The sequence below is a fragment of the Danio rerio genome, chromosome 1 (assembly GCF_052040795.2).
Source record: "Danio rerio strain M-AB ecotype USA chromosome 1, GRCz13ab, whole genome shotgun sequence".
In the NCBI taxonomy this organism is placed as follows: Eukaryota; Metazoa; Chordata; class Actinopteri; order Cypriniformes; family Danionidae; genus Danio; species Danio rerio.
In genome coordinates, this window is record NC_141021.1 from 40573036 (window position 1) to 40597270 (window position 24235).

A 24235-nucleotide genomic window follows, 5' to 3' on the forward strand; every position below is an offset into this window, starting at 1 on the left:
TCCATTCGTAGGCTCAAGCGTTGGCATATAGTTGAAGTCAGATTTATTATCCCCCTGAATTATTAGCCCCCTGTTTATTTTTTTCCCAATTTCTTTTTAACGGAGAGAAGATTTTTTCAACACATTTCTAAACATAATAGTTTTAATTACTAATTTCTAATAACTGATTTGTTTTATCCTTGCCATGATGACTGTAAATGATATTTTACTAGATATTTTTTAAAACACTACTATACAGATTAAAGTCACATTTAAAGGCTTAACTAGGTTAATTAGGTTAGCTAGACAGGTTAGGGTAATTAGGCAAGTTATTGTATGACGATTGTTTGTTTGTAGACTATTGAATAAAATTATAGCTTAAAGGGGCTAATAATTTTGATCTTAAAATGGTTTTTAAAAAATTAATAACTGCTTTTATCCTAGCCTAAATAAAACAAATAAGACTTTCTCCAGAAGAAAAATCACGATCAGACATACTGTGAAAATTTCCTTTCTCTTTTAAGCATAATCTGGGAAATATTTAAAAAAGAAAAAAAGAAATTGAATAATTCTGACTTTAACTGTTTATTTGTTTACAAATCTATATTGGGTTTACTCCCATCTTATCTCCAGAATTTCATCTGTATAAAAACCTTTTCTTTAGCCATGGTCTTCGGTCACAGGTTATTTATTTACTGTCTGTTCCTAAAGTGCGGACTGAGATGGGAAAAATGCTTTTTAAATACGCAGCACATTTTGCAAGGAATAATCTACAAACAAAGTTGCAGTTTACAGAATTGTATTTACTAAATGCTTTTAAAAAGAGAATAAATGATTTAGAAATTGAAACACAGGCTTGTAGATGTTTTGAATAGATGGTTTGTGGGATTCATGGTAACTGTCAGTTGTTGTTTGTTGTCTGTTAGACCCATGTGACATATATACTGCCTAATCTTGGCCAGGACGCTCTTGTAAAAGAGATTTATAAACCCAATGTGTCTTTCCTGGGCGAGGCAGTGGCGCAGTAGGTAGTGCTGTCACAGCAAGAAGGTTGCTGGGTCGCTGGTTCGAACCTCGGCTCAGTTGGCCCTGTCTTCGCGTGGGTTTGCTCCGGGTGCTCTGGTTTCCCCCACTGTCCAAAGACATGCGGTACAGGTGAATTTGGTAGGCTAAATTGTCTGTAGTGTATGAGTGTGTGTGTGTGAATGTGTGTGTGGATGTTTCCCAGAGATGGGTTGCGGCTGGAAAGGCATCCGCTGCGTAAAAACTTGCTGGATAAGTTGGTGGTTCACTCCGCTGTGGCGACCCCGGATTAATAAAGGGACTAAGCCGAAAAGAAAATTAATGATATAATATAATATAATATAATATAATATAATATAATATAATATAATATAATATAATATAATATAATATAACATAACATAACATAACATATTATAATATAATATAATATAATATAATATAATATAATATAATATAATATAATATAATATAATATAATATAATATGGCTGCATGGTGGCGCAGTGGGTAGCATTTCTGCGTGGAGTTTGCATGTTCTCCCTCTGTTCACGTGGGTTTCATCCGAGTGCTCTGGTTTCCCCCACAAGTCCACAGACATGAGGTACAGGTGAATTGTGTAGGATAAATTGTCCATAGTGTATGAGTGTGAATGAGTGTGTATGGATGTTTCCCAGTGATGGGTTGCAGCTGGAAGGGCATCCACTGCATTAAACAAAGGCTGGATAAGTTGGCGGTCCATTCCACTCTGGCGACCCCAGATTAATAAAGGAACTAAGCCGACAAGAAAAGGAATTATTATTAATAATAACAATAATAATTGTAACAAAGGCTGGCCTTTCCAGAAAGTATTTTAAAGCCGAAGTTCTGCATTTGAAAACATGCAACCGATGTAAGGCAGAAAATTTGTGTAGTTTAATGTCGACGACAAACATTATTTTTTAATTATTGTGAGTTTATCAATCAAATTTTAAGTCCCCCCTCCATTTAACAAAAATGGAACTGTCCAACTGTTGCTCCGCACTTTGTGCTGATGAGTGCTTTTGTTTCTAACTAGATTTGATTGACTGAGGCAAAAGCTCTAGAACCTAGAAGTGCTGGGTGCCTATTCTGCTCAAGGACATTATAAGTAACAAAATGACAAATGGGTATTATAAGATCTGGTTTAACTTGTTTTCAGCAATAAATTAAATGCTTATTTATTTATTTATTTATTTTTATGCATTTTTTTAAGTTTTAAAGGCTTATTTAGAACATATTTTTGCAATTTTTTATTATTTATTTTTCTTTTTTTTCTTTTTCTTTTTTTTTTTTCTAAATGAGGGTTGGATACTCAAATGTCACACATTAAATCAATTACTTTACCATCAGATATCACAAATATAAGACACTAGTGAACACTTAATTTATTAGGGGTGTCAAAACTTGGTCCTAGAGGTCCAGTGTCCTGCAGTGTCCTCCAACTTCCTTCAACACACCTGTCTGGAAGTTTCTAGAATACCTAGAAAGAGCTTGATTAGCTGGTTCAAGTGTGTTTAATTGGGGTTGGAACTAAAATATGCAGGATACTGGCCCCCCAGAACCAAGTTTGGACATCCCTGTTCTATGGCATCACTGCGTAAAACCCATTTTTTTTATTCTTACTATCCCTCTCGAAAATTGATTGTTCCAGAAAAAACCTTTAACATCCATAAAAACATTTAATTTCACAAAAGCGTCATTATAGTTACAGTTATATTTAAAAGCATCTTTATATTATTACAGTTATATTTATATTACTTTACATTATACATAAGGCTCTTTGTGGAACCCAAACAGTTCTTCTTACCTCATCACTGTGCAAAGCCCTTATTTAGTTTTTTTGGCACCTTTATTTTTTGGAGTGTGCATGGTTTATTCCTGTACTTTGAAAAATTATAGAGTTTGCACCAGCAATGGAAGATTTGAAAGCTTTTGGCTCAGGTTCTCAATAAGAAATGAAAACAGATTGAGAAAGAAGTTGAAAAAGAAAGCTTGCAGGCAGAATTATTTCACTTTCATTTAGATATATCTGGTGTTGCATGATTTCACTAACTCTTTCTCACTTTAATCCCCGTAATTTATTCCTCCACTTGCAGTTTTTCAGCTGAAACAGACTGTGCCAGCAGACTATAAATCAAGACAACGTGGAACATCGGGGCTCAAATCTGGCGTAACGAGTTATAACTACAGTAAACCAGATAAATCTTGTGGGTGATACAATCTAATGGTTGAGTGTCAGAGGAAACAACCTGGTCCAAAGGGAAGTCAGTCTATAATCTGCAAAGCTCAGCGTGGAACAAAACCGTCGGAGACTGTTTACATACCTGCAAGCTGATTTATTTTTGTATATGACGAGCGGTCCTGTGACTATCACCCGCACATTTTATTGCAGCTCTGGAATGTTCAATCTCGGAGGGAACAAGGTTACCGTTTTATCTGTTTGTCTCCAAATATGGTGTTCCCTTTCTTTCAACCCTGTCATCCATCATAACCTTGTCCTAATGGCTTTACGGATGGCTTTTTTACAGACAGTGCTCCACAACTTTCATAGCATTTGAGGGTCATTTCCAAATCGATTTTTGTTTAATTTGCGTAATTAGCAAATATATTACAGGTCAAACTTAAGAAAGTTTGCCATTATTATCATTCATTCATTCATTCATTTTCTTGTCGGCTTAGTCCCTTTATTAATCCGTGGTCGTCACAGCAGAATGAACCGCCACCTTATCCAGCACCATTTTACGCAGCGGATGCCCTTCCAGCCGCAACCCAACTCTGGGAAGCTTTAATTATTATTATTTAAAATAATTGTTTACGGGCGATGCAGTGGCGCAGTAGGTAGTGTGGTTCCCTCACAGCAAGAAGGTCGCTGGTTCGAGCCTCGGCTGGGTCAGTTGGCATTTCTGTGTGGAGTTTGCATGTTCTGCCTGCGTTCATGCTCCGGTTTCCCCCACATTCCAAAGACATGTGGTACAGGTGAAATTGGGTCGGCTAAATTGTCTATAGTGTATGAGTGTGAATGAGTGTGTGTGTATGTTTCCCAGGGATGGGTTGCGGCTGGAAGGGCATTCGCTGCGTAAAAAAAGGTGCTAGATAAGTTGGCGATTCATTCCGCTGTGGCGACCTCGGATTAATAAAGGGACTGCTGAAAAGAAAATGAATAAATAATTATTCGCCATTGACTAGAGATGCACAATATATCGGTGGTCATATTTTTATCGGCCGATAAATGCTATTTTTGATGTTATCGTTATCGATCCGATGTCAAAATTAGATCCATATCTTTAAACCAATAGCAGCCTGCCTCATACATGCATGGGTCGAACTTGTTCAGACTTGTCCAGTGCACTCTAGAGAAGCCTTCCTCACATTGTTTATTTCTTCAAAGTCCATCCTTTCTTTGTGTGGTATTGCTGTCCGTTAATAACGCAGTTAGTAAGCATATTCCTTATCAATGTAGCTATGTTTGATAGAGTGTTATTGTGTATTTTGATTTAAATCGCCTAGCATAGCAGCGATGCACATGTGCTAAACAACTCGTTGGGTTTTTTGTAATGTGATAAAATAATTTGTTCTTATCAACGAGTTGCTTGCCATGTGTTGTTGATAAAAGACTGTATTCAGTTTGATATGCATATTTATAATGATTATAACGAGTGCACATGATGGCTATTACCACGCTCACACATAGTGACTAATAAGCCGTCAGCAGGGCAGAGATGCGCCACTTACTGAATCCAGCATAAGGGTTCAGAAGCCTCCGCCACATTCTGTCTGTATATTATACACTGTGTCTGTCTTGCAAACTCGATTTCAAAAGCGATTTTTTTATAAGCCTTTACATTTTTTTTCACGCAATTGACAGCAAGAATGAGTATAGAAGCATTGTCTGAATGACAAGCAGCACCTACATGTGTTCAAAAGAATCTAAAATGCCAAATCGGATGAATTTATGCAGCATTTTCTAAAGTTATACTAACTTTATTTACCTTTTTGCTTGTACGGTAGCTCTGAATTGTCAAAAGACCACTCGACACACTTTTTCGGACTTTGTATATAGCAGAATTATTGGCCTCCCTTTGAGTTTTTCTTTCTTTTTTAATTTTTACATATTTCCCAAATGAAGTTGAACAGAGCAAGGAAATTTTCACAGTATGTCTGATAATATTTTTTCTTCTGAAGAAAGTCTTATTTGTTTTATTAGCGCTAGAATAAAAGCAGTTTTTAATTTATTAAAAAAAAACATTTTGTGGTCAAAATTATTTCAGCAATTTTTTTTGATAGTCTACAGAACAAATCCTTGCTATACAATAACTTACCTAATTACCCTAACCTGCCTATTTAACCTAATTAACCTAATTAACCTAGTTTAGTCCTTAAATGTCACTTCTGTATAGAAGTGTTTTGAAAAATATTATTTACTGTTTTCATGGCAAAAATAAAATAAATCAGTTTTTAGAAATGACTTATTAAAACTACTATGTTTAGTGTTGAAAGAATCTTCTCTCCTTTAAACAGAAATTGGGGAAAAACTAAACAGATGGGTGAAGAATTCAGGGGGACTAATAATTCTGACTTATACACATATTCACAGGTATTTTGACCTATATTGACCTACTGTCATATTAACTGAAAATTGAAAACATCCTGCCAAAATGAAACATTCTTACATTTCTTTAAAAATCAATCTAATAAACAATTAACATCTCATTACACTATCAAATGTCTCATAATTATCCTTTTATGTAGTCCTTGTGCACATATTACCACTATCACTTTTCAGAGTGTCAATCTAACATCCTTATCAGCTCTAATCCTCTACATTTCCCAATGCTAGTGCTGGCTCTCAAACACACGGCATGCGTATACTGTATATGCAGTGCGTTCCAGAGGTCAATCTGTGGTCCTGTAGCTCGCTGGAGCCTTTTAGCCCTCTGCCCTGTCTGAGCACTGAACCCTCGGCTGGGTTTGGGTCACAGCGGAGCCAGAGCGCCAGCCATCGATCAGCTCTTATCAGCTCAGCACTGACAGTTCAGAAGCGCAGCGGAGGGCCTGAATGAAAGAGAGAGAGAGAGAGAGGAAGAGAGAGAGAAAGAAAGAAAGATTATGCTCTGCGCTGTCAGCTGCCGGCCTGGGCTCTACTGTCAGGACGGGGCCTAAGTTATGGGTGCCTCAGGGCTCCCTGATAAGTCTATAGGGTCTGAGTAAGACAGAAAGAGAGAGGGAGATAAGCAGAGGTAGAGCTCTTGGAGAGCAGATGACAGCTTCTATTCAGACTGCGGTTTGGTGTTTACTTCCATGAATTACAGTTTGAGAGGACTAGAAAGTCATATATTTGTGGATATACTAAAAAAAAAAAAAAAAAAAAAAAAAAAAATATATATATATATATATATATATATATATATATATATATATATATATATATATATATATATATATTTTTTTTTTTTTTAATATTTCCCAAATGATGTTTAACAGAGCAAGAAAATTTTCACAGTATGTCTGATAGTATTTTTTCTTGTGGATTAAGTCTTATTTGTTTTATTTGAGCTAGAATAAAAGAAGTTTTACATTTTTTAATACATACATACATACAGACAGACAGACAGACAGACAGACACAGACACAGAAATAAAATAGTAAAATAACTGAACACAGTACTCACATCCTATTACTTTTATCATTTCATTGGTTGTTGTGACCCTGGATCACAAAACCAGTCACATCTTATTTGAATCCAATATACTGTAGGTCTATGAAGAATTTTAGGGTATAAAATCAGCCAGATCTTTCTGCACACTTTTTTAGTCAAGCAAAAAAGATTCTGACTCCCCATATAATTTATATAGTTAGTTAATTTTTACTAGTGCGCCCAGTATACTATAATTATGTAAATGAGATTAGCAAAATTAATTAAATACATTATATACTAATATATATATATATAATTATATTATATTATATATTATATACTAATATATATATAATATATATAATATATTTTTAATATATATAAAAATTTGTAAATACATATATACTAATGCAGTCTCACAGCTATTTAATATGATTTTCTTTAGCAGATAATTTGTATGAATTTGAATGATCTCTTTTGTATAAATAAAATCTGGTGATGCGGTGGCACAGTAGGTAGTGCTGTCGCCTCACGCTGGTTTGAGCCTCGGCTGGAGCAGTTGCTATTTCTGTGTGGATATTGCATGTTCTCCCCACTTTCGTGTGGGTTTCCCCCAAGTGCTCCAGTTTCCCCCACTGTCCAAAGACATGCGGAACAGGTGAATTGGGTAAGCTAAATTGTCAGTTGTGTATGTGTGTGTAAATGAGTGTGTATTGATGTTTTCCAGTGATTGGTTGCGGCTGGAAGGGCATCCGCTGCATGTGTAACATGTGCTGACTAAGTTGGCGGTTCATTACGCTGTGGCGACCCCTAATAAATAAAGGGACTAAGCAGAAAAAGAAAATGATTGAATGAATGAATATAATCCTATAAAAGGGCGTCACGGTGGTGCAGTGGGTAGCACGATCGCCTTACAGCAAGAAGTTCACTGGTTGGCCCCGGCTGGGTCAGTTGGCATTTCTGTGTAAAGTTTGCATATAGATGAATAAAGGAACTAAGCCAAGGAACAAGAATAAGTAATGGGTGCAAAACACTATGATTCATTATTGCAAGTGAGGATATAGTAAACACAAGCTGTTATATCAGCACAATCTCTGGTAATTTTACAGCAAATTAACAGCATTACTAATACAATCTCATAACATTTTGGTTCAGTGGCTAATTTGCAAGAATTTGACTGATCATCTTAACATTTTACCATAATTTGTTCATTGTCCAATGATGGTTGGGTTGTTTTCAGAAATAATTATTTTTTGTATGAATAAAATTCCTATTAATTTGTAAAAATTAAAAAAATTTTTTGACAATGCATAGGTTAGGCTGATTAAACCCTTAAAAATATACATACATTGGACTAAAAACCAATTTCGGAGGACAAAATCAGAGAACTGATGACCTTCATGGCCAATCACAGTCATTTCTGTTGAGCATGTGAGCAGTGGCCAATCAGCAATGTTTAAGAACACGATCAACAGTGCTCAAATGTTAGTGGGAAATGGACATCTTTAAAATTTCAGGCTGATTAGTACCAAACTTGATACTTCTGCCGACCCTAATAAGAAGTAAAGAAGCTGCTTCAGTGAATCTGAAAATACTGAAGTTCAGGTTTTCATGATTCTGGCGGAAGCAGACAGGAGGCTAGACTGCAATTCATGCTAAAAATGAACCAACAAACTGATAGATGTGTAAAAATTAGTCAAGTAACGAAACGAAAGTAACAAAATGTCATATCTCGCAGGAGCCCGATGCTACAAATGTGATAAAACTTCACAAAAGCACAACCCTGGATGTAAGAACTGTTTTGAACATACAGTACATAACTAACATATCGGAGCAGTAATCGAACTATACTAACTATACATATAGAACTAAATACTTAAACTACATAGACATAACCTTAGACAGACTATACAAGTAATTTTAGAACAATATGCAACATATTATCATATAACAATTGTCTAAAATATTGTTGGTTTATTTGTAATTCAAAATTATATCATATTATCAAAATGGATTATTTTTTTCTGACAGTATTTCTTAAACCATGAGACTGTAAAAGATGTTTTTGTAATGTCAGTCGAAAACTAGAGTTCAAATGTTTTGAAAGTCATTTACATGACTGTCTACATTCTGACTGGATACAAATAATGCCCTCAACTTAATGTATATGCTTTGAAATACTATTTTTGGGGGGCTTTTCCGCAACGCCTCATTTTACTCTTGGTGGTCCTGTCCATCCCCGCAAGCGATGTACAGTTCAGTAATAAATCCAATTATTGTGTGACCCTCTGTGAGCAGCAGGCCTGTGCCAGTAGAGTAAATGAGGGCTCAGAATCTTCAATGGGCAACTCTGACAATTATGGACAATTATGAGTTTGTGGCTGAATAAGTGATTTGTTTAAAATGTGAAGGCTTTTTGAATGAGATGAGACAGTCGGATGGCTATTGGGAGGAGAGAGAGAGAGAGAGCTAGGTTAGTGCAGTTGTGATGAGGGTTTGCCCACTTGAATCTATGAGGAGATTAGTTGTTGTGTGGATTGATGGATGGACTTATCACTGGTCTGGTAAGGAGGCACGGATAGACCAAACAATCACAGTCTACAACCTCAATCTGCATTTTTAGAAAATGTTTGTTTAGAATGTTCAGGATACTTTTAGTTCAGTTTTACAACAGAAAAAAAAAAAAAAAATAAATAAATAAAAAAAAAAAAAAATAATAATAATATATATATATATATATATATATATATATATATATATATATATATATATATATATATATATATATATATATATATATATAGTTTTAATATACTATAATAGTAATATATAATATAAATTTTATTTCACTTGATGTAACAATAATAAAATTACAATAACGTTAAATCACAGATTATATTTGCTAAAACAGAAACATGTAAAAAGCTGTTGTTGTTGTTGTTGTTGTTGTTTGAAATGCTAATATTGAATAAAAAAATAAAAACAGCAGCATTTATTATTTTTTAAACAGCAGCATTATTACAGTGTTATTACCTGACACAATTCTTGTACCTATTCAAGTTTTATGATCAACAAATAATAACTTGACTTCTAGTTGATCATTTGGTATCTGAAGTGGCTTATTTGAAAGGCAAAGGCCTCTGAATTATGTTGATTTTACCAAAATAAAATATGATCATACCTTGATTTTTAATTATTTAATTATTTAAGTCTTCTCACTTTACAAACAATGTACATTAAAGAGTATATAATCATGGTGCAGTGGAAAAAGAACTAATATTGTGTATGACTCCCATGAGCTAAGAGGACTGCATCCATACATCTCTGCAATGACACAAATCATTTGTTAATGAAGTCATGTGGAATGGGAAAGAAAGCCTTCTTGCAGGACTCCCAGAGTTCATCAAGATTCTTTGTATTCATCTTTAATGCCTCCTCCTTCATCTTACATGCTTACTGATCAATGTTCATGTCTGGTGACTGGGCTGGCCAATCCCAGAGCACCTTGAACTTCTTTGCTAACAGGAACTTTGATGTGGAGGATGAAGTATGAGACGAAGCTCTATCCTACTGAAGAATTTGCCCTTCCCTGTGCTTTATAATGTAAGGGGCAGCACAACTGTTTTGAAACCTCAGGTTGTTGATGTTGCCATCCACATATATCTTGCACGCCCCTATACTGAATGTAACCTCAAACCATGATTTTTCCTTCACCAAACTTGACTGATATCTGTAAGAATCTTGGGTCCATGTGGGTTCCAGTAGGTCTTCTGCAGTATTTGTAATGATTGGGATGCAGTTCAACAGAAAATTCATTGGAAAAGTCTACATTCTGGCACTTTTCCAAATGATCAACTAGAAGTCAAGTTATTATTTTTTACTCTTACAACTGGGATTATTGCCATCACTTTTGTCAGGTAGTGTATCCAGTAGTTCGTTAAAAACCGAAACTATATGAAAATTAATATTTTCTCCAGTTTGATTAAATATTAAATAAATAAATAAATAAATAAATAAATAAATAAATAAATAAATAAATAAATAAATAAATAAATGTCAAGGGAATTAGGCCTATCTTGTTTATTGTGACATAAAAAATTAACTAATTCAACTAATTCAAATGATAAAAAGTAGCCATATTCAAAATAAAATAAAATAAAATGGATTTAGTCTGTTATAAATGAGAAAAATAATACATTTGTTGCAGTTTCCATTTCCAATGTTTATAGAGACAAACTCATAACAAGTGGCTTGAAGAACAAAGTGAAACATAATAAGATCAATCTTCCATTGAGAGTCCCAAAGTTCCTCATTATTCTCTGCCATTTTTAGTTTGCTGCTTCAGCCTGAGGCTAACTGTAAATCCTAGTTTGTATACAGACAAGTACATGTGTCAGCAGACAGATGAGAGAGTTAATCTGCGCTTGAACTTCTTTCTGGCAGACAGACAGACAGAAACTTGAAAGGATGAATCGCCTTTGTGAGTCTCGCCGTGACGTGTCAAGTGAAATTTAACCTTTATTCTTCACCCGAGAGCCTCCACCCAGCATTGAAGCCTCTGTAGACCACTTTATGTTCTTTATGATGAAAATGAGACATGCTTGAAGTGTTGTTTCACCCCCAAAATGAGAGCTCTGTCATCATTTACTCACCCTCATGTCATTTCAAAGCCTTTAGAGTTTTGTTCATCTTAGGAACACAAATAAACATATTTTAATGAATTCTGACAGATTTCTGATCATCTATTGAAAGTTAACACAAAGCATTAAGAATGAATGAATGAATGAATGAATGAATGAAGTTGATTAATCCAAGTCATTCAAATGGAAAAGACATGTTCTCTTCATATGATGAGCCTTTAATTATTGTTTTTTTTTATTGACACTGATCACAGACCATAAAAAAAGCTTAATCATGCTTGCTTGATGTGTGAGAACAAAGCTGATTGGCTATTGCAGGAGCCCACACATGCTTTGTGTCATGCTAGAATGATCCTCATTGGTTTTTACCTTTCGAGCATGGATGATTGAACTTCCATGACAGAATTGGCATGCTCTAAACCAGGGGTACCCAATCCTGTTCTTGGAGATCTACTTTTCTGCGGAGTTCAGCTCCAACTCTGATCCAAAACAACTAAACCAACAAAGAGAATCTGAAGGAGCACTTGGTAATTAATGACATGTGCATTTGATCAAGGTTGGAGCTGAACTCTGAAGGATGGTAGATTTCCAGGCACAGGATTATTCATCCCTGCTCTAAACATTAAGTGATCAAAATTGTATATGTAAAATAATCTAATATGTCACTATAAAGCAGTAACTTTGTTTATTATACTTGAAAGGTTATCCATAGAACTATCTTATCAATTTACAATAAAATGTAGAATAACATTGTGACCATTTTCTAGAGGCATAGCATTGGTTTAAGCTTTTTCTTATTTACTTGTCCGTTTTAAAACTATATATTATCTTATGACTGTGAACTCTTTCAGTTTATCATTGTGTCTATAGATGAATTTCCATTACACATGCACAAATCTTTAACATTATTTTCTAAGTGTTGATAAAAGACTTTATTATTCATTGTTTTGTGACTATACTCATCCGCTTGTGAAAAGGTATTTCAAATTATATGGCTTTTGACATTAGGTTTGCTCAATGCCATAATATTTTTTCTTAAAGGAGACTATACATGTTTTATTGGCAAGGCAAGGGACAGGTTGTGTATGTGGTTTAAACGTGAAAAAAATGCATTAATAGAGCATGTACTGTAAATAAAGGCCAAATTGACTAATGGACTAGATTATAGTAAGACATTATAGTAAGTAGCGTTTGCTATAAATCCAAAATTGTCAATATTATTTTTTGTTTCTTTATGAGTTATTAAGTATATTTTTATAGTTATTTGCTTTTATAGTTAAACATTTAAAGCACTTTTTTTATTGTGATTATAATAAAAATAAAAATAAAATAATATGATATGTGAAATGATTTTTGGCTGATTAATTAAGACAGTAACAAAAGTAGAAAATGCTGAAATTTCAAATGTGCCACACGAAAACAAGCAATGCTTTATTTACAGAGGTACATTGTTTTGGCTTTATTATAAATGTAGACAAATAAAACTACACATTTTGTAGTTTAGAACGATAATCTACTCTTATATCTGTGCAAATATAAAATTGAACAGTATAGTAACCCTTGTGTTATTTGACTTTTCTATATTAATTGATGAAATGTTTGAAATTGTTATTATTATTATTTTTTAATGTATGGTAATATAAAAAAGCAGCACAACTGTTTTTGATCCTCTGTGGTCCTCTGTTTTTGTGCTTATATCACTACTAATGGTTCTTATTGGTTTTAAATAATGTATTATTTTGTTAAATTTTTTTGGAAGCTGTGATGCATTCAAATGTTGGAGGAGTTCACCAGAAGTTATTCAAATGTGAACAAATGCTATAATTGATTACATAATTACTATAATTTTAACAATTTGGTCTTTAAATAACATTCTATAGCAAATGACCTTTTAATTCATTAGAACTTCCGGATGAAGTCTTCTGCGTCATCAGGATGTGATTAATATAGGTTGTTTTCACATGACGTCATTGATGACGTAAAAAACTCAGATGGAGGGCAGGAAGTGGTTCTTCTACATAGGAATCGCTATCACAAAATAAAAATGTTTCTGATTTATGTTGTTTATAATTGTTTGAAGCGGCCACAATAGGAAATGCCGAATAGCTACAACTTCCAAAAGTTGTAGTTCATAAAGGGGAGGAAGTCTCATAAAGGGGAGAAACTTTTTTTCAAAACATCCATGTGTAGAAACGTTTTTGAACACGATAATTCATTTGTCAGCACCAATAAAGGGTATATACAGGCCTAGCTACGTGTATAAATATATTAATGTGTTATATAAAAATCAGATACAAACACCACCACACATACAAAATCCAGGAGAACATAAATAATGTACCCTGCCATTTAATTGCTGCAATGAAATCTCCGTCTTGTTTTGCAATGATCCAAGTCTTTACTGGTGTTTTGTTGGAATAAACAACCATAACACGAACACCGAGATGTGCAGCAGTGGTGAATGTTTGTTGATGTTAAATTTATTGATAGAAGAAGAAGAAGAAATGCAACCCTTGTGACAAAACTAGACAGTTATTATTGTGAAGCACCTATTTCCCCTTACAAAAATAAATGAATAAATAATAATGTAGACCATGCATCCACACTTTTGTATGCTTTCATCTGTGATTTCGTGATATCTGGAAGATATCCGCATGGGAGAAAAAAAAATAAATAAATAAATAAAAAAAAAACAAAAAAAAAAAATATATATATATATATATATATATATAAATAAACATGTTTTTGAACCACATAGTAAAGTGTATGGTAACACTTTACAATAAGGTTCATTAGTTAATGCATTTACTAACATGAACTAATCATGAACAACACATGTACAGCATTTAATAATCATAATTGAACATTTACTAATGCATTATTAACATCCAAGTCCATGCTTGTTAACATTAGTTAATGCACCGTGAGTTAACATGAAGTAACAATGAACTACTGTATTTTCATTAACCTTAACTAACATGAACATATACAGTAGTAAATTTACTGTTCATTGTTTGTTCATGTTAGTACATGCATTAATTAACATCAACAAATGAACCCTATTGTAAAGTGTGACCAAGTGTATTATGTGTATAATTATTTGTTAATAAATGCTACAGAATACTGTAGTATAGTAAAGTGATAAACTGTACTAAATACGGTAACGTTAGTGTAAACTCTGCTGCATTGTGATTAGAAAACTGAAGCTTATTAAATAATTTGTTTATTACTACAGTTGTGTCATACCACAGCAACTATATAATTACTAAGACAGTTTAATTCAAGTCATATGCTTCCAAACACTATAGCATTTACCATAGTAATTTTCATGTAACATAATTATAAAGTGCATCGATGACAGGCAATATATTTAAGTTTAGTGGAAAACTCAGCCCTCGTCATGATATAAGGGTTGTGCCCAACATATGTGGGTATTTTCTATCTGGTATAAATCGCAAAAATTCAGACTTTCCTCAGTTTCTCCCATTCAGTTTTTTACTTTCTGCCCTCCATCTGAATTTTGTGCATCACCAGAACCACATAATTGAAAACAACCTAATATGGATAGCCTTCTCCATGTGACCTGTAAATGTGGAAAAATGACAATTACATTACAGTTTTGCAAAAACTCCTTTATAAATAGTCTACAAAAAAACTTCATGATAGCGTAAAATTCTTTTTGTGACAAATCTGAGCTTTTGCGAAGTTGATGCATTTCCGTTTGCAATTTGCACAATTTGAAAGGTTATGAAAACTCGTTTTGTGTTTCCCACTGTCACCACTTAAAAAAAAAAAAAATCTTTCTCTTGCTCTCTTTCTATTCCTAGACGCCTTACAGCCAAACAATGCTGAGACAAAGTCCTCAGTGGAGCCAGACTGATAAAGCTATCCACAACTGTCAATCAAATCACTAACAGAGTGATAATGAACACTTTAGTAAACCTCTGTCCTTCTCCCACTGACACTCACTCCTTCTCTTACCTCATTTTCCTCTTGTCATTCATCTCATTCATTACATCATGATACCGCACTGCTATCAGACAACAAAAGAACCCATGGCCTGTGGTTCATTTTTTGGAATTAGGCATGCAGTTCTTAATAGGCATTATGGACTTAGAGGCCACTTCTGGTGCTGGTGAAGCTGAATGACTGCCATACCTAACTGTTTTTGGTTTATGTTATATAATCCATGCAAGCTTTTGAAGGGTTTATAGTAGTGGGGATGAGGGCAGAGTGAGACGGTTTTGTGTTGGTTGACAGAATAGTCACTTGTCCTTTTAAATTAATTTGACATTTCGTCACCTTAGAATTATAAGGTTCTATCTGACATTTTTGTATTGACATATTTTTATTAAATGAAAACTTATTTACATTATGGGATGTTTTTTATTAGTTGTTTCCATTTTAAGACTTTTTATTTAAAAAACAAAACAAATGTTTTACACATACTGGTTGCTGTGGAATGCAAAAACGTTGAAGCTCAATATCCTAAAATCATTCAGAACGCAGATAGAATCTTATAATTTTAAGGTGACAATTTGTTTATATAGATGTTATTTTAATGACAAATCTGCAGAACATTGATTTATTTGGTTAACATAGATGAGTTTTTGTTGAATTTGTAATATATATATATATATATATATATATATATATATATATATATATATATATATATATATATATATATATATATATATATATAATTTGGTTTGGTAATATTTTGACAAGTCTTTGTCTGTCTGTCTGTCTGTCTGTCTGTCTGTCTGTCTGTCTGTCTGTCTGTCTGTCTGTCTGTCTGTCTGTTCGTCATCATTTAAATGTAGAAAAACTAGAAAAAATACAATAACATTTTAATTTGTAAATGTTGTTGTGATTTTAAAAAAGCAGAAATTTCTGCAGTTTTTTTTTTTTTTTTCTAACATGCACATTTGAAATGTCACCAACTCAGTGGTCACATTAATTTTAAACTTGCTTTGAGGTTGAACCTATATAACTTGCTTGAATTTTTCTTGCTTCAATTAACTCATTATTTGCTGCTTATTGCAGCAAATATTTTATCAATAGTTTTGGCTCAAGTCTCAATTGAAAGTTTTATATTTCAAAACAGTAAGTTTAGTTCACTGAACAATTAGCTTATTGTTTACATCAGATTACCATTTCTAATTGATTTAACCTCTTAGTCAACACCAGTGGACATTACAATAATGTTTTCCTGTGTTTGTTTATGGAAAAACAAATATTAAATGCAATACAATTGTTTTTCTCATGACTTCATAATGTATAACTTTTTATATATTTTGAGCATGAAACTTATCATTTTACCAGTAGTATTCTACGTTTGTAGCTTATTGGGGTCAAGAACTATTACAATTTAAATTAGGTAGGTATAAATCCCCAAAAGTGAATGCTGGCTAACAGGTTAAGCTAATCAAATTGTAAGTGCTTTGGAACGTGTGCAAAAGTACAATTCTCTGTAGTTTGGGCAAAAACTAATTGCATTTGGCTTATTGATCAAAGGTGATAATTCTCATTTAAACTGTCAAACTCTTCACAACTTTTAAATAATTTTTCATCATGTAAGCTATCACACTCAAAGTCATTTTTTTTTTCAATTATCAAGCATTTTTATACGTACATGTTTACACCATAAATATATGATATTGACATTGTTTGTAATTTCTACTAAATTGGTAAATAACCTCTAATTGCAATACAATTTACGTTATCTATTTAGCCAATAATAAAAAGGGACTAAGCTGAAGGAAAATAAAAAATATATATTTATGGATATTTAACCAATCAATTTTGGGAGCATTTATATGTAGATTGTTGACAGCACAACCACTATATATATTTTTTTGAGAATGGAGAACCTCCACAAACCTGAACTGCTGCAACATGCTTATGGAAAAGCAAAAGGTAGAAGTGTAATCTCTGGCAAGGCCAACAAGAGGGACAGGATGTCCACCAAGAATTTTGTTTTAAGATGCTATTTTGTAGTATTTTTGTTTGTTTACAGTTTTTGCAGTAACATAAGAAATATGAAATATACAACATAGTAATTAGACAAGCATGATTGCACTTTACATGTAATTATTTTGTACAAAAATAAATGTACTGTATAAATACAAATGTTCTGATTTTTTTCTATGTACTATTCACTCTTCTCAACAAATATCAGATTTTTTTAGGCCTTAATTTGCATGGTTGACTGCCATGGTGAAAAAAAAATATATATAATAATAATTTTGAGCAGTGTGGCTCACATGATAACAAATACACTTTATGTTTTGGTGGCCTTGGCAAAATTACTGACACAAGTTTTGAAGCATGGATGTAATGTTTTGGGTGTGATAACTGCATTTTGGAGGCATGCAATGAAGCTCTAAGGTTCCAGCAAGCAAAGTTTTAAGATTTGCACTCAGTTTAGGGAATGATAAGTCTGTTTCAAATTCCCAAAGCAATAAAGAAAAATTGTAATAATTATTAAAATAAAAGTTGGGTTTAGGTATTGGTAGGATTAGGGATGTAGACCAAGATGCAGTTTTAATAATATGCATGCTAATAAGCAACTAGTTATTAGTGAAAACATACTGAAGTTACCGTCTTTGCATTTTTCCCCACACAATTTCTTATTACAATTTGAATGTGTAGCTGGAAATGAATCTTATTCTAATTTAACAACTGTACAATTCTGTAACAGAAATAATGAGCTACTCAGAAGTTTTCAGTGCGTCAGGTCATGGCCTAAGTTGGTTAACAAAAATCCAGGTCTAATCCAGGTTTGAAAGAGACTGGTCTAATAGCTGAAAGCTGCTGCCGCTTTGACTTCAGACGGAGGGAACACACATTCTTCAGAATAGGTCCGGAAGGTCCCTTGTTACCATTAGGGATAATTACACCCGCACAATCACTAGATCCGCCATCTTCTTTACATTTCAGCATTGCACACTCCACGCAATCTTCATAGACAAGAGCATATTTTGATAGCAATTAAAGTTAGAGGAAATACCAGGGTTTGCCTTTGCTGACTTGAAACTTGGGGTGATTTTGTTCAAGGCAGACCTGGTGGTCAAACTAAGGGTCTCTAGATGTTTTCATTTTAAGAACGTTCCTGTAACATATATATACATATATATATATATATATATATATATATATATATATATATATATATATATATATATATATATATATATATATATATATATACATACATATATACATATATGTACATATATAGGGCGATGCAGTGGCGCAGTAGGTAGTGTTGTCGCCTCACAGCAAGAAGGTCGGTGGGTAGCTGGTTCGAGCCTCGGCTCAGTTGGCATTTCTGTGTGGACTTTGCATGTTCTCCCTGCATTCGGTTTCCTCCGGGTGCTCCGGTTTCCCCCACAGTCCAAAGACATGCAATACAGGTGAATTGGGTAAGCTAGATTGTCTTTAGTGTATGAGTGTGTTTGGATGTTTTCCCGAAGAAGGGTTGCGGCTGAAAGGACATCCGCTGCATAAAAACGTGCTAAATAAATTAGCGGTTTTATATATATGAGCAATATCACACGAGGAGCAGTGCGGTATTGCTGTATATCGACAATGGTGGGAGGCATGCATTGTGTCCCACCAATGATGATATACGAGTGTGATATTGCAAAATGGTGACGTGATTTTGCTGACATTTTAAGATTATAAGGCTGAACACCACGAAATGTCATCAGTCTACAGAGATTTCCAAATATTTATTTGTTGCAATCAGGAGATCACAATAATTATCTTCAAAAGCCAAAGCAACGCAGCCACTTCCAGATCACTGTTGTGTTTGCAATAAGGAAAAACACTAAACACATGCGGCCATTTCTTCTTTCTTTCTGTTTACTGATCTAGCAAACATCCCAAGTCTCCTGCAAATGCATAGAGACTCCCAGATGCCCGCAACACTGTCAGAAAAAATGTGCAAAATTTGTACCTTTAGGGGTACAATGGCTTGTCACTGGGGCAGTACCCTCAAGGGTACACCTGTTGTACCCTTTCACATGGGTACATATTTGTACCCTAGCAGTATGTACCTTCATGGGTCAAATATGTACCTCTGCTGACTAATTTGTACCTTACTTGGGCTATGGTACAATAATGTACCTTTAAAAAAGGTACAATTTCTCCTCCATAGGGATGAATTTTGTACCCTTTCATTTCAGATTTGTACTCCATATACAACACATTAAATTTCATTTATCACATTTATTAAACATTAAATATCAACATTTTTAGAGGATGAATGTTTAAACATTACATCATTTTAAAAGAATAAAAAGCAATATTTTTCCATGAGTACAAACTGCACGATAATTGTAATTTTATACCAGTAACATTTTATCACAAACACACATTGAAAGATTCAAAACAATTACATTGTCACCTTTTTAGAAGATGAAAGTTTTTTGAAAAGTTTCAATGTCATACCAGATGCATAAACCTAAAAAATAGCTGCTTAAACATTTTAAAACATTTTATGAAACAGCAAAAAAGCTTAATATTATATTTTTTAACACCAGTACATCCCATTTCACTGAGCCTTTTTACCAATGTAACAAAGTAATTTTTCTAAAACAGCACTAGACCTCATGAAGTACATTTTTGTTAGTGCACTGCATTCTACATTTTCTAAAAGCATCAAGAATCTCAACGCAATCTTTTTCCATACAGTACATTGAAACATGTCACTTACTGTATACCCTTTATCATTTTAGATCTCAAAAACACTTTTGATCGAACAGTATTACACATTTGATTTAAAATTTCTAAACATTCTTAAGAAACAGTTTATCAGCAGAGTATGTTTCAAGAGCCTGAAAGTCCGTCTGTCTTGGTTTATACCACCCCATTCAAAGTCAAACTCTTACTGTATTTGCATGGAAATATGAATCATACAACACCAGTATTAAAAACTTGCCACACAGAAACCAGTGCAGTATTGACATTTAAAATGTATTTCTTTAGGAAAGAGTCATTTCTTCTCCATTAGCAGTCTCACATGCACACGAAAACAGTTCAATTTGAACACCTGAAGGTGTCAATCTCATCAAGGATGTTGGGCGGAGAAAATTCTTAGCATTGTTTCATCTTGTGCTTCTCAGTTAATTTGGGCAATGTTATTGAAATGTCTATAGCTGCTAGTCTTAAAACACTGATGCACAGACTCGAAACGCATGCACCAAAGTAAATGCAAAGATCCAAGCATTGCTGTTTGATGCAGACGCAGCAATACCAGTTCTCTCGGACAGCTGCACTGATCGTTGCTGTTGTTCAAATTTAAAGTGTTGCTCCATCTTGGGGAGTTGCTGATGTTCATCCTTTGCATTCTTTATGTAGCGTGGATAAGCCAAGTTGAAAACACAGTAAACAGCGAAGGATGTAATAATGCCTTTTAACTCTTGTTCTCCTACATTTTGCAAAGGACTTTCAACCATCTGTAGAGTTGGGTATGGAGCATCATCATCATCCCACTGTGAAAGGAAAAAAAAAGGACATCAATAAACAATGTAAAATCTGTCAGAACTGCATAACATCTATCAGAGTATTACAAAGTGTTTAACCAACAGTACCCAAACCTCTTCCAGTGTAATTACTGTAAGCAATTAACTTTCTCTTTAAGAATATGGGGGAGCAGAATTAGAGCAGCACGAAAGTCAGAATCTATTGCAAAATAAAATCATCCATTCATTTTTTTATATTCGGCTTAGTCCCTTTATTAATCTGGGGTCGCCACCGCGGAATGAACCGCCAACATATCCAGCACGCGTTTTACACAGCGGATGCCCTTCTTGCTGCAACCCATCACTGGAAAACACCCATACACACTTATTCACACACTATGGCCAAATTAGCTTACCTAATTCACCTGTACCGCATGTCTTTGGACTTGTCGAGGAAACCGGAGCACCCGGAGGAAACCCACGCCAACATGGGGAGAACATGCAAACTCCACACAGAAATGCCAACTGACCCAGCCGAGTCTCGAACCAGCAACCTTCTTGATGTGAGGCGATCGTGCTACCCACTGCGCCACCGTGACACCCTAAAATAAACAAGACAAATAATGAAGTACTCTTAAATAATTTAATAAAATAAAGGACCTGTTTTTAAAATAAAGAAAAAAAATATTGGAACGTTTAGCAAATGCTGAATAAAAGATATTGATGTATTTTTATGAATTACATTTTTTAAAGAAAAACATTAAGGAATGTTCTCTATATAAAGGGTTTGTATATAAGGCCTATGAGTTTGAACTTGCTAAATGCAGCTTGAAAAGGCACTTAATGATCCCATCCAAGAAATAAGGTTTTGATCTAGCAAAATTATTATTATGTAAGTTTTATGTTAATACCTGTAGTATCATCTGCAAACTTCTATTCTCTTGCTTTTTTGTAGACTTTGGCCAGTGGAGATGCTTTTTTTTCTTAATTAAGCTCAGGCACCTTTAGCACAAGCTGTCCTTGAAGCTCTGACTTGGTTGGAGATGGTTGATGAATGCATTCAGTCAGGTTCACCATGACTATAATAAACAAAAAGGAAATTAGTGATTCACTTTAACTAAAAACATTATCTAATATTCTTTGTTGCCATTTCCCTTTAGTTATCACTGTACAAATAGTTGTAAGCTTGAATGCACATACGTGTTCACCACAAAGCTTGAAAATTAAAATATTTTTACAATAGTCATAACATTTATAATAGTCATTTAATCCTACACTTAGGCTTATACTGACATTAAACTTTTCATTTAAACTGAGAACTGATTTAAAATGTGTGATCTCACTGATAAGGGTAATTTTAATAAAGGGTCACACACCTTATTTCACTGGATACGCAGGACATTCGCATTACTCTTAAAAGATGATGCATCCTCACCAATTGCAGCAATCACCTATTGGATCAAATATAAGTCCAAAATAATGACAATCATAACAATTCAAATTTAACTTTAACACTTCACCTAACAGTTTCATAGAAAAAGAGAGATTAAATTTAAGACTGCACAATGAATTCCTGGGGAAAAAGTATACACACACACACACACATACATACATATATATATATATATATATATATATATATATATATATATATATATATATATATATATATATATATATATATATATATATTATTAACAAACAGATGAAATACTAAATACTTACGTTATTACACTCTACTGCTTCCTCGTCCACTTCATCTTCTAAAAAGAAAAAAAAAATCATGATCGGTGTGAACTTTTTTAACAGCAAAAAAAAAAAAAAAAAAGCTTTAAATTAGCAACTTAAAGGTTTGATTAATGACCCACACCTCGATCTGACAAGACAGATGATTATGACTCTCTAGGACATGCATTCATAACGTTATTTAAATATGTAACGTTGCAAAATACAACTGCTATAAATGGACGTGGGTCGAGATATGCATAAACTAAAGTTATATTGTTTCAGACATGAAGGCATTCACTTCACTCCTTTCCGGAGTAAACATGAACGTTAGCATGAACGTTAGCTTCCCAACACTAAGGAAATTCTGAGTTTATAAACGTATTCAATAAAGGCTTAACAGCATTATCCAAACAAAACGAAATGTGTTTGAACTGTTTCTCTGAATGTTTCACCGCTGTTTTGTCAGTGTTTTGAGCTCTGTCTCATGGCCAGGTTATGTGAAAATCATATTTTAATTTCTGGTCAACCTTAAATTACAAAAGGGTCCCCTCACGCGGCAGGTAACTCGACGGTAATCTTAACTACATACACAAGGCAAAGTAACGTCAAATATGAATTGAATATGACCCAACGGATATTTACAATAAGTTATTTAACATTAAACTTACCTGCAAATGTCTGTGCTTCGTCTTCACAAGCGTATTCCAGCTTCTTTGCGTCCTTCAAGTCCATCCTCCGTCGACGCCGAGAAGAGCGTCAGAACAACAGTGCAACAGCTGGAGTTTAACCGTCGCACGTAATCAGCTGGCATTATGAATGCACGGCGCGGGCAAGAATCCTATTGGACAACACGAATTCAAATTTGCTGGCTGCTAATACTAAGTGAAAGTCAATGGACAATACCCTGCTGTGCAGACCTGCAAGTTTAAAAAAATATCATCCAATGTGTCGCAAAATGTAGTTTTAAGAGTATTTCAGGCGAGAATGTAGTTGTTTTAAACTCGAATCAGCAGTTTATTTAAAAAGACAGCGCTTCTTTGACAATGTGCTTCAGTGAATGCGGACTCTGTCAGCGGGAGCTTTATGATTCTCTCCCCCGCCGACAGCAGCTTTTACTTCGGCTAGTCAATCTCGCATCTGCCGCTGGATTCAATCTCCCTCTTGTAGTTAAAACACGATATTTAATACATTTTGTGTATATCTAACGGCCAGTTTTCGGTCTTTTAAATCTATTATTTATTCTCAGCTGTATTATTTTGGCAGTATTATTCTGTTACGTTTTATAATTGTTTTATTAATTAATTAATTTATTTATTAATGCTACAAGGTTGTACTCTGTCTTTGTTTACCAAGCTGGTTACCTTTAATTTCTATTGTATATATCTACTTTATACTTGTATGTCCATTCTAGTAGTTTATTAAATCTGATAATCAAAGAAAGGTCTGTGTATAATAAGCCATTTCACTTTACATTTAGGGAGATTTATGTTAACATTTTCTTAAATCAAAAATATTAATGTATAATATTTATATAAGGCCATGTTTTATATAATTAAATAATTTAATTTATAATGTACAGTTTTTTGTGCATTTCTTCCAAATAACCAACAACTCATGACATAAATGAAGGACCATTTCATACACGATGACTTGCTCCTTTTTCACACAAGTGATTGTACCTTTCTTTGGGCCTTAAATGGCCCAAACATGGACCCTTTGACAGTTGGGAACATATTT

At 33.9% G+C, this 24235-nt stretch overlaps 1 protein-coding gene and 1 long non-coding RNA gene across 14 annotated transcripts in view; one reads left to right on the forward strand and one right to left on the reverse strand.

Moving 5' to 3' along the window:
- The window catches only part of cep44 (centrosomal protein 44), a 217257-nt gene that overhangs the window by 67175 nt on the left and 125847 nt on the right, over nucleotides 1-24235 (forward strand). The window lies entirely within an intron of this gene.
- On the reverse strand, nucleotides 19937-23269 carry LOC147846945 (uncharacterized). The gene is made up of 6 exons (XR_015476735.1): nucleotides 23167-23269; nucleotides 22496-22533; nucleotides 22147-22221; nucleotides 21682-21849; nucleotides 21187-21372; nucleotides 19937-20800 (listed from the first exon to the last, which is right to left on the reverse strand). It is a non-coding gene; the product is annotated as an uncharacterized LOC147846945 (long non-coding RNA).